The sequence below is a fragment of the Parasteatoda tepidariorum genome, chromosome 1, assembly GCF_043381705.1.
Source record: "Parasteatoda tepidariorum isolate YZ-2023 chromosome 1, CAS_Ptep_4.0, whole genome shotgun sequence".
In the NCBI taxonomy this organism is placed as follows: domain Eukaryota; kingdom Metazoa; phylum Arthropoda; class Arachnida; order Araneae; family Theridiidae; genus Parasteatoda; species Parasteatoda tepidariorum.
The window spans coordinates 31,720,498-31,730,956 of NC_092204.1; positions in this window are offsets into that span (position 1 = coordinate 31,720,498).

Genomic DNA, 10,459 nt, shown 5'->3' on the forward strand with positions numbered 1-10,459 from the left:
ACCAACATCAATGAACATTCCGTATGGTGTAACTCGAAAACATGTACTTTGTACATCTTGTGCCTTCAAAAATCATGCATACTAACAAAATGCATGGGTGCTAAATCAGACCTTTACGGTAGATGATCATCAACTTATGTATTAATGGGTCAAATATTGTGTAGCTGCACAATCATATTAAAGCATGATTCTGTTACCCTACAACAGTGTTTCCCAAACTTATAACTTTTGTGTACCCCTTCTAAATTTTTCGTAACGCCTGTGTACCACTGATAAAAAAATGAATGTACTTTTTACCATAAAAAATTGCACAGAAGTTAAAAATCACAACTGGCTGTTGACACCACTAAATATTAGCTGTTAACTCTGCAAAAAATAGCCAATAGAAAAATACCTAATCGTAAATTTTCATGGCTAGCTTTGTTTTTAAATAACATTTTTTTAAATTTTCGTTTGCTGCAAGATATTTCGCATAAGAACGCATACCCCCTCTAAACTGTTCCCGTACCCCTGGGGGTACGCGTACCACACTTTGGGAAACACTGCCCTATGTGATCGTTACAGATCACATATGGGAACAGATTTTTTGTGTTGCATTCATACTGTTTTGTGTTGCATTTATACCGATCTCTTGTGTTGCTTTTCTACCTAATTTATATACTTACTAGATTTGCATAGGATAACTATATGTTTGTATATAAATATAGGTTCAGTTTAAATTTTAAATCCATTCTAAATTTTAATTTCTCACCTTTTACTTTCGTCTCTAGACTAATTACTTTCGCAAGAAAGTCTTTGGCAGACAGAAAAATCACGCCACTTTCGACAACTGCGGGGGGTCAGAAGAGTTTTCACTTTCTTCAGACATTCTCAATTTCTACACAACATTTCGTGACGTCATTAGTGCTCTAAATAGACTTCTGCCAAAAGAATTGTTTTTTCCCCCTCTTAATATATTTTAAGGGAGGCCAAAAGGTCGTAAACAATGAAAATGAACAAAATTAGGTTTTTTTTAGGATGAAGTGATAACTTGCAAGGTTAAATAAGGATTTTGAACTCGAAATACGTTCTTTTTTCAATGTCAATTTTTTCCCCCACCTGATCACTTTGTTTTCGTTTTGTTTATCAACATGCATTTTTAAGTTCTGGATCCTGCGGGAGACATTGTTAAATTTGTCATCGTTCACCCGGCAACAACAACTGCCAAAGAACAATGTGACCGTAAAAGTTATGCAACTTTGACTTTTTTATTTGGCAGTTTATTGGAAATCTTGTTTTCTTCCTTCTTCCTGCTCTCATTAAATTCTAAAACAGGCATTTTCAGAACCTATACTCGGGCACTGGCTAGAGTTTCTCGACAATGGAATCTCCTTTTTTTTGCATTTTTATTCTATCATTTGTATATATTGTTCTTCGAAAATAGATAAACACATTTCATTTCATTTAAAATAACGTTTTTTTTCCTTCTTAAACGGTAAAATTTCAGTTCATTTATTCCTTATACATTAAATGTTTTACACTTTGTTAAGTTAAATCATTACTAAGTCATTTTTACAGGATGCTATTAAATGTAAAGATATTTAAATTCACTGCTCACTTTATATGTAACATTCTGAGTTTTATTCTGTATTTTTGCATAATATAATTTATTTTCCTTTAAAAAAAAATTTTTTTTATTTCTCCTTACACAATTATATTGATATATTTTGCTTTGGCTACATTGATAAAATATTAGAAAGCACTTCGTTTTAGCTGATATAATCGTGTGAGCTGACGAGGAGATTATATTTTTTCCTTATTTCGTTTTCCGACTTTTAAATGTTTTAAATTTAAAAATTATTTTATTTAATAATAAGTATTTTTCTTTTTCTTAAAAATATTTTTTTCCTGTTTTCTTTCCCGAATTTAGTCAGTGCAGTTTGTACCCCTGAAAAGAGATGAAACTAGTGAAACCAGTTCATATATACCTTGTTCTCGTAAGGAGTACCTTTGAATACCAAGACTTATTAACAGTTATAGCATATAAAAACAACACGTTCGAATAAGTAAACAGTTTCGGATAGTTTAAAACCAAAAATTTTAAATAAATTTTGAAATATACCAGTTCCTTCTCATCACCGGTACATAAGCAACTTTGCCTTAATTTAAGACGATATCTGCATATAATAATTTAACCTAAAGATTAAGTTGAGATCGAAAATATGCATATTTGTTAAAGAAAGCTCAGATTTTCATGTTGATTTCAGAAAATCTAAGCTTCTTTTTACTCCTTATTTATATTATTAACCTTACAATTTAGAGATAGAAAAATATAAATTGTTTGATTTTCGAAAATTTTAAACAAATGAACTTACGTTTCGAAATTTTAGGCCGTTTTAGAAAGCCGTTATATTTTTTTCAATTTGAATTTAAAAAAATTTTTTAATTTAATGTAGTAAAGAAATAAAGAATGTGTAATTATGCGATTACTTAAAAATTTCAGCACAGAAGCTTGAAATCCAACAATAAAAAAAGAAACATAAAAAAGCAATGGAAACATAAAATATAAAATAAAGAAGCATTTGTTTACATATCTTGTTATTCTTAATCATTGCTAAAAGAAAGTTTTGATAAAAAGTCAGTTTATGAAGTCTTAAGCTGGTACAACTTTAAATACTTAATGCTCGGCTAAATATGAATTTTTTATTTTGAATAACGACAAAATAAATTTTACCGATACAATATAATATATATTCCATTTTTAATAAAGCAATGTATTAGATAGCTTGACTGTGAGGAAGAGGATTTTAAAATCCTAAGAATTACTAACTGGAGAACAATCGCCAAGAAAAGAGCAGAAAGGAGGAAGGTTCTAGAGAAGGCTTTGACCCACAAAGGGCTGTCATGCCAATAGAAGAAGAATATAGCAATGGCGAACAAGATGTGACAAAAATGATCACCTCATCCAGAATTGAACTTATCATGATACAGTTATGTCACTATTTCTCGTTTTTTCTTTTCCTTCTATCTTAAGTCTACTCAACATCAATTACTAAAAACTGAATTAGTTTTAAAAAATAAAGTGCATGTTTAACCCTTTCAGAACCGTTGTAGGCAAAAATAAGCGCTCTCCCAAGCTCGCATGCTCCAAGTTTATACGTACTAAAAAGTACGCAGCGCACTAATTCGAGATGTAATATAAAGAATCCCTATTGAGATCACATCCGTGTGATCTTGAACAAAGCTAAAAGGCACGTTTTATGATATATGAAAAGGCTGAGTGGAAGAACCAGGTAAGTGCCATTGTCAGAGTAGCTATAATCAGGGTAAAAAAAAAGTGGTATCCGAGCAATATTATTACATATTTAATAAGAAGGTGAGGTTAAATAATTTTTTGTCTTATTTTATTTACCATTTTCTAATTTGAAATAAAAATCCTTTCAAGCATACTAAAAACTAATGTGGATAAATTATGTTAAGATTAAATGAGAGCACAAACAATTCTGTTACATTAAACATACCCATATTGATGCTACCACTTCATGTTATTTTCTCTGATGAATAAATATTCCTGAAAATGTCACTTACCTGCTTCATCCACTAAACCCTTCATATGATACTGCCGGCTTTGAAGGGAAAATTACGCGATCAAAGTCCTGGGGAAATTAATAGTTACACATTTATTTTCGTTTCTGCCACGTTCTCTTAATGGCGCACGCACTATCATTTTCGAGGGGGGAAATTAAAAACGATGATAATTTGAATAAAAAAATTAAAAACTAAGATCTGAAACGTTATGAAAATATTAGGCAATACCATATAATTTTATCCTAAGCAAAACTTTGTAGCAATGTTCAAATAAAATAAATTATGCCTGTGATGTTAATAGTAAGCGTAAATTTATAGAAAGTAGCTGTTTCAGTAATAATAGGCGTAACTTTTCTTCAAACGAAACTCATTTTTGGAAAAAAGTTGAGTTCCTTTTATTGTAAGTCAATAAGTTCATTTTAAATGATAAGTCAATATTAATTTATTTAATTGTCAAAAGAATTTATAAAGCTACCATATTTTCAATATAGGCAGCAGAGAAATTCAAAAGTATTGCCTCGTAACTTCATCAATATTTTTTTTCGAAACATTGTTTTTTAATTGAAGTGTGCTTTTTATTTTATTTAACAACCGGCGTTGAGCATCCGACCCATATCTGAGTTTACGACTATCAATGTTCAACTCTATAGCATTGTAATTGTGAACCCAACCCATAAGACAAGGTAACTCCTAGACAAACTAGACTTCGTGGAGGACTTGTGATAGAACTTACACCCCTTTGCGTGACATGGAGAGGAAAACCAGGAAATCCTCCGACGCTTAAAGCTTAAACCCGACAGCAAAAGGAATCTAATCAATGATCTATCTACCACTGAGGATATATTACGGTGGCACTGTGGTCAGTGCGAATCGGGGGCAGAATTCGTATCAACCAGCAATTACTGTGATTGGAACCTGGATCATCACATTGGGAAGTGCCTTCATTAATAAAAAATCTTTCCCTTCAAAAATTTTATTTGGAAATTGAAGATTAAAAGATCGAAATCGGATCGCCGGAAACAAATCCATGCTGCTGAATTAAGCAAATAAAAATATTCGCTGTAAAAAAGTTAATCTTGAAACGATTTAAAAAATCAGCTGTATTTTAAACTATACGTTTTTTAACAAAGACAATGGGAACTTTCACTTAAAGGTAACAAATCCAACCAAATATTTTGACTAAATATCAGATGATAAAGATGATACCTGGCAACTATGACTGTACTGTTATCTTCACAAATATACTGATAGAAAAATAGTTTCGCTATTTGATTAAATTTACTTATATATGACGATTGTCAATCTTCAAATGATACAGCACTGTTAGTAACCCGGAAAAGAGTAAAAACTGGTAGAGGTGTTACTGGTAACAATTTCTGGTAAAAAATGGTGCTGGTAGTAATTTCATTTCTAGCTTGTTTTCGCAAGGAATAAATGTCCTTGGTTACCAAGGCTTATTAATATATTACCAATTTATAAGAATTTAAATGCGAATATATTATGAAAAAGAAAATTGAATTCTTATTATAGCATGAATTTTTATTATAATTTTACATAAATAAATTAAAAACTCTATAATTTAAACTTTGAAAATAATTGGGATTGGAAAATATATATTATTTAAGAGACAATGGATTAAATGCTGCATACATTTCGAAATATCATGTACGAAATTAAAAATGTATGCATGTTAAACAATCAAGAGTATATTTTTAAAAATTTAATTTAATTTTCCACATTTCTTTTAATGTATAATACAAATAACTATAAATATGCTTCAATTTCTGTAATCAATTTTTAAAAAAATGTTTTTTTCTGAAACCGAATTTAATCATAAAAAGATTTTTGTTATATATTGCTGAAAGAAAAATCAAACTTAATTATTTAGATCGGATATAATTATTATAATTGCTATTTACGAATTTTCGAATTTTCTCTCTGGAATCGAATTACATCTTTAAAATAATTTATTAATTGAATCATTCGATAAGCATTGGAAATAGATTGTTCTTTTACAAAACTAGTAAAGACATCTTCGTATTTTGCGGGGAAAGGTTGCATACTTAATAATATACCAAAAAATAAACTCAAGATTTTTTTTTTTTAGATTAGCTTTCAGAACAATTGTTCTCTGTTAACTTCAAAACCAACTAAATTAGCAGGAAAAGATAATTAGGACTGGTGCAGATTAAGGACGTTTTTAAAAAATATCGATTGCTTTGAGTTTTGATCGCCAATGCAAAGAAAAGTGTCAGTGTCAGATAATTAAGAGAGGAAATACGTTGCGTGCACTGCAATTACCTAAATAAGAATCGTGTAATGAAAAAGTTACAAAAACATTTTTTTAAAAATAATGGTTCATTGTTTTGAAAACTGTCTCATACCTCTAAAAAAACGAATAAGGAGTAAAAAGAAAACTGGAATAAAATAAAAATGGGAATTTTTCAAAGGAAAAAAGAACTTGAATTTTAGCTAAGATCAGATTTAGATTACTTCATATGCTATATTAGATTACTTCATATATTTATCCTAGATGAGATTCCACTGTTCAAACCAGTAATTTAATTTTTCGACATAAATAACCAACTTCGAAATTTTTTGCGACTAATTTTATTTTATTGCTTTTTTCAATGACTTATATAAAACATTTTGTGATTTTATCGTAGGAACAAAAGAATTCAATCCGGCTGTTCGATATATAATGACCTTCTGAACTGAGATGGGCAAACTACGGCACATTATATAATTGCTCGTGCACTTTGTCAGTTCTGGTATTGAAAGATATTAAACGAAGCTATTGTTCCTTTATCGGTTTTATTGAATTTGTTTCATTTCCTTTTCTAGATCGCAGCTTAAACCATAAATTGAGGACATTGAGTTCAAATTTATTTAAAAAAAGCAGTAGATAAATATTTTTTACCTGATATATTTCCTACATAATCAACTACTGGTTAACATTAATCATCTAACCACTACTGGACGAGATCTTCTCCAAAGTATTCCAAAAATTTCAATCTAGTGTCTTTAATTTACACCTGTTGTTAATTTAATATATATATCATTTTTTTATATTTTATAACCGTCGCGTTGAACAGCGGATCCAATTTTTGGGTTTACGACCAATAATGTTCAACTCCGTAGCCTTATAATTTCGAACCCAATCCAGAAGACAAGGGAACTCTTAGATCAAGTATGGGGAGAAATTTGCTTTCGTGGAAGACTTTTTGATGAAACTAACCCACATTTGCGTTCATGGAGAGGAAGACCACGAGAACCTCCCACGGTTAGCCTGACGAGGAGGTTAGCCGTCTACCACTGAGGATATTTCGCGTCAGCACTGCAGTCAGTGTAAGCCGGATGCGAATTCGAATCGACCAGCCTTCGCTGGATTCGAACCCAGTTCACCTCATTGGAAGGCGAACACTCTATCCCCTGAGCCATCGCGGCTCTATTTATATCGTTTAACCAACTTGCTTGTGATCGTTTAACCAACTTGCTTGTGATCGTTTAACCAACTTGCTTGTGATCGTTTTCTTGTTCGTTTGATGTCGCAAGGATCCTGGTATCTTCGAACTATATCGCCGACATAGACCTATTTATAGGTACATATCGCTTAAAGCAGGAGCCGCTCAACTTTTTTGATCATAGACCCTCAATAATTTTATAATTCTCTTAGCGACTTCTTTTTAAAAAAATGATAGAGACGAAAAAAAAACATCTGTTTTTAAAATTATTTATTTTACTTTGATAAAATCGAATGTTTACATACATTAATGAGAAGGATGTGCTTGTATAAATTAGCAATGTTTGGTTTCGAAATTTGTTATTTTCAGTTCGAAATCGCCTCAGAACTCCACATTCACTTTAATTCTCTGCTTTGTTCAAATAGAATTAACATGGCTGAAACCAAATTTCACCATACATGAGGTTGGGAATTCATTTAAAAAGGGAAAGGCCGCATAAAAAAGTTTGTATATTTTTGCATAATATATAATTCGTCTAAAATTTACTCACAGGACATTGATTCAATGCCAACAAATTCAATGAATTCAACTTGTAAATGACTGTTGATATTTTCAACTTGCGCGGCGTGATAATTTATTCTGGGACGCCGATAGTTTCAACTGTTCACATTTTCAACTGTTTCACCGTCAATCCTTTCTCTTTGGAAATATTGAAAATATGGACTATTTGAAAATATGAATTTCTTGAAAGTAAGGAATATATGGATTAATTTTGAGGTATTAAAATTATCTCTTAATTTTTGGGGATGATATGTACATATTCCCAATTCTTCGAAACCATTATGCAAAAAGGATCGGTGGCGAAACGGTAAGACAATGTAAACAGCATGGACCGTCTAGTAACAAAACGAAGCAAGAAACATATTTCACAAGGCTGAGAATGTAAAACGAAAACTACGCGAAAACTAAAGTCTCACGTTAAAAAAAAAGAGAAATAATTATTTAAAAAAATATGGTGAAATGAGAAATTAAATGAGGTATAATATATTGTAAAACATTTTCTTTTTTACTTACTATATTGTAACTACAAATGACATTGTGTAAACAATAAACTGCGTTGCCATCAAAAATAAATGAATAAATAAGTAGAAGAAAGAAAGAAAAAGGCAGAGAAACTGTTTTTCCGTCTGTCTCTGAAACAACATGACTTGATCAAAACGAATTTATAATGAAAAGATGACTTGCTGATGGCGTTGCTGTAAATAACTTAAGTTGAAGACAGAAATAGATGTAAAGCGATTCTCAGTCGTTAAATGGTGCGATTGGGTTAATTAAAAATAAATTTGTGTTCAAAATGTTAAAACAGTTCATCGGAATTTTAATTGCTCTTGATAAATGCCATTTATTGCATAAATATGGACTGTGAAAATGTAAACTAAATTAAAATTTCAATAATATTAATTTTAGAAATTGGAATATGAAAATTCTTTCGTCTGCTTTCGAAGATACGTGATTGCTGGATCAATTTAAGACGAATTTATGGCAAAAACATGACTTTCTGCTACGTACTGGTGTAGTTGTAAATAATGATGTGTTGAATTTAATTTAATCTCCGACATTCTCGAAGCTAAAATGTTCCATTAAAGACTAAAAATAAATCATGAAAAAAAAATGAGATGATAACAACAATCACAGGTTAAAGATAAGGTTAATACCTGAAACGTTCTTTTAAAGAGGAAGAAGATAATAAGCAGTTAATACAAGATATTTTTGAAAGAGAGCACTTAACTTTATCTAACGGATCAAAACAAGGTACTACTACTTTAAGATAAGATATGACCAATAATTCTAAAGCATAAACAAAGAGTTATTAAGTATTATTTCAAGATCTAAACAAACTTATTATCTTCAACGTTTTCTCAAATCAGATATTTAACTTTGACAAAAACGTTGTGCCGTTAACTTTAATATACAGATTTTTTTTCCTCATAAATTCCAACATCAATAAACAAATTAAAAAAATACTCATCTAGAATAATCTATACAGAGCAGTTGGCATCTCTGAACTATGCTTTGAGAAAGATTTAATTAAAATATTCAATTACAAATAATTTGCTACAGTAGAAATTATTAACGTGGAAATAAAATAATTTATGTCTTAACACGTTCACGCCGGGGTGACCCACCGGTGGGTCACGCTAGATTGTCTCATCTTGGCAGCGCATCGGAGTAAAAACTGGTAACAATAAATTTCATTTTTTAGTTTTTTCTCCAGGAATAATAAAAATCAATAACTACCAATTGTTTTTAACGGATGCAATTTTAATATTGAATTGCTTCTTCGCCGTGATATATTTCCTTACAGTGAATTGTTATTGTTGAGAATACATTAACTCCTCCCGAATATTATCTAATATTGAAATAGTTCTTCTACCAGTATTTTCACTTTTCCCGGAGTGAACGCGTTAATGTATGTTTGAGTGATACCGTTTTAGTAATTATGTGATGTTTGACTTTTTAATAGTGAGCAAAGAATAGTGCAGAGAGTCGGTTTTCACTTTTGTTATTCATAATAGTTGCGAAAATTGGAAAAAGTAATAATTTGAACAACGCAACGCATCTTACAAAATTTACCTCCGTATTTTTAATTTTCCATCAAAAACATGCAAAATATCCATGCTGATGTAATATTCAAGAACTTGTTGTTTGCAAAGCTGCTTCTATTCGTTTCTGTTTCAAAGAGTGGTCGTAAAAAAAAGTATAAAAATATCATTTTGTCACATTTGGCAATTTCAAGTGGGATTTCATTACTTTGTGTATTTCTGAGGAAAACTTACAAAAACAATAGATGAAAAGGAAAAACAAGGTTAAGAGTACATTCGAAATATATATATATATATATATATAAGGTTCCACATTTTGTTTACAGAATAGTGGTTGTTAAAGAAAAGATGGCACATTTCGAATCAAGTAACTTTCACTCACTGACTGATACATTATTTAAGGAGTACCTAAAATCCGGGGTTATCCTCTTCATCATCAGAATTAAAATAATTAAAGTGAAGGGGATGGGTTTATAGCAGGGCTCGAAAAAACTCAGAAATTTTACCCGTCCCCGAGGACGGCTTGTCAAACAATGCACCCATCCTCCGTTGAAACTAACCCGTCGCTTCGAAATAAATAAAAATATAATTTTCTCCTATTTACTACAAACATTTATATAAATTGCACAATGAATTAGTCGTTACTAGGATTACATTATACAGTAATAAAAGAAATACTAGGTTACTAATAGTAACCTAGTATTTCTTTTATGAAATAATTTAAATGACAAGGGTCAAGTTATCTGGAATGTCAAGTTATCCGAGGGTACTGCGTTTTTTAAATGAATCAAATATGACGTTTGCCAGTTCCACAATCAAGCCAAT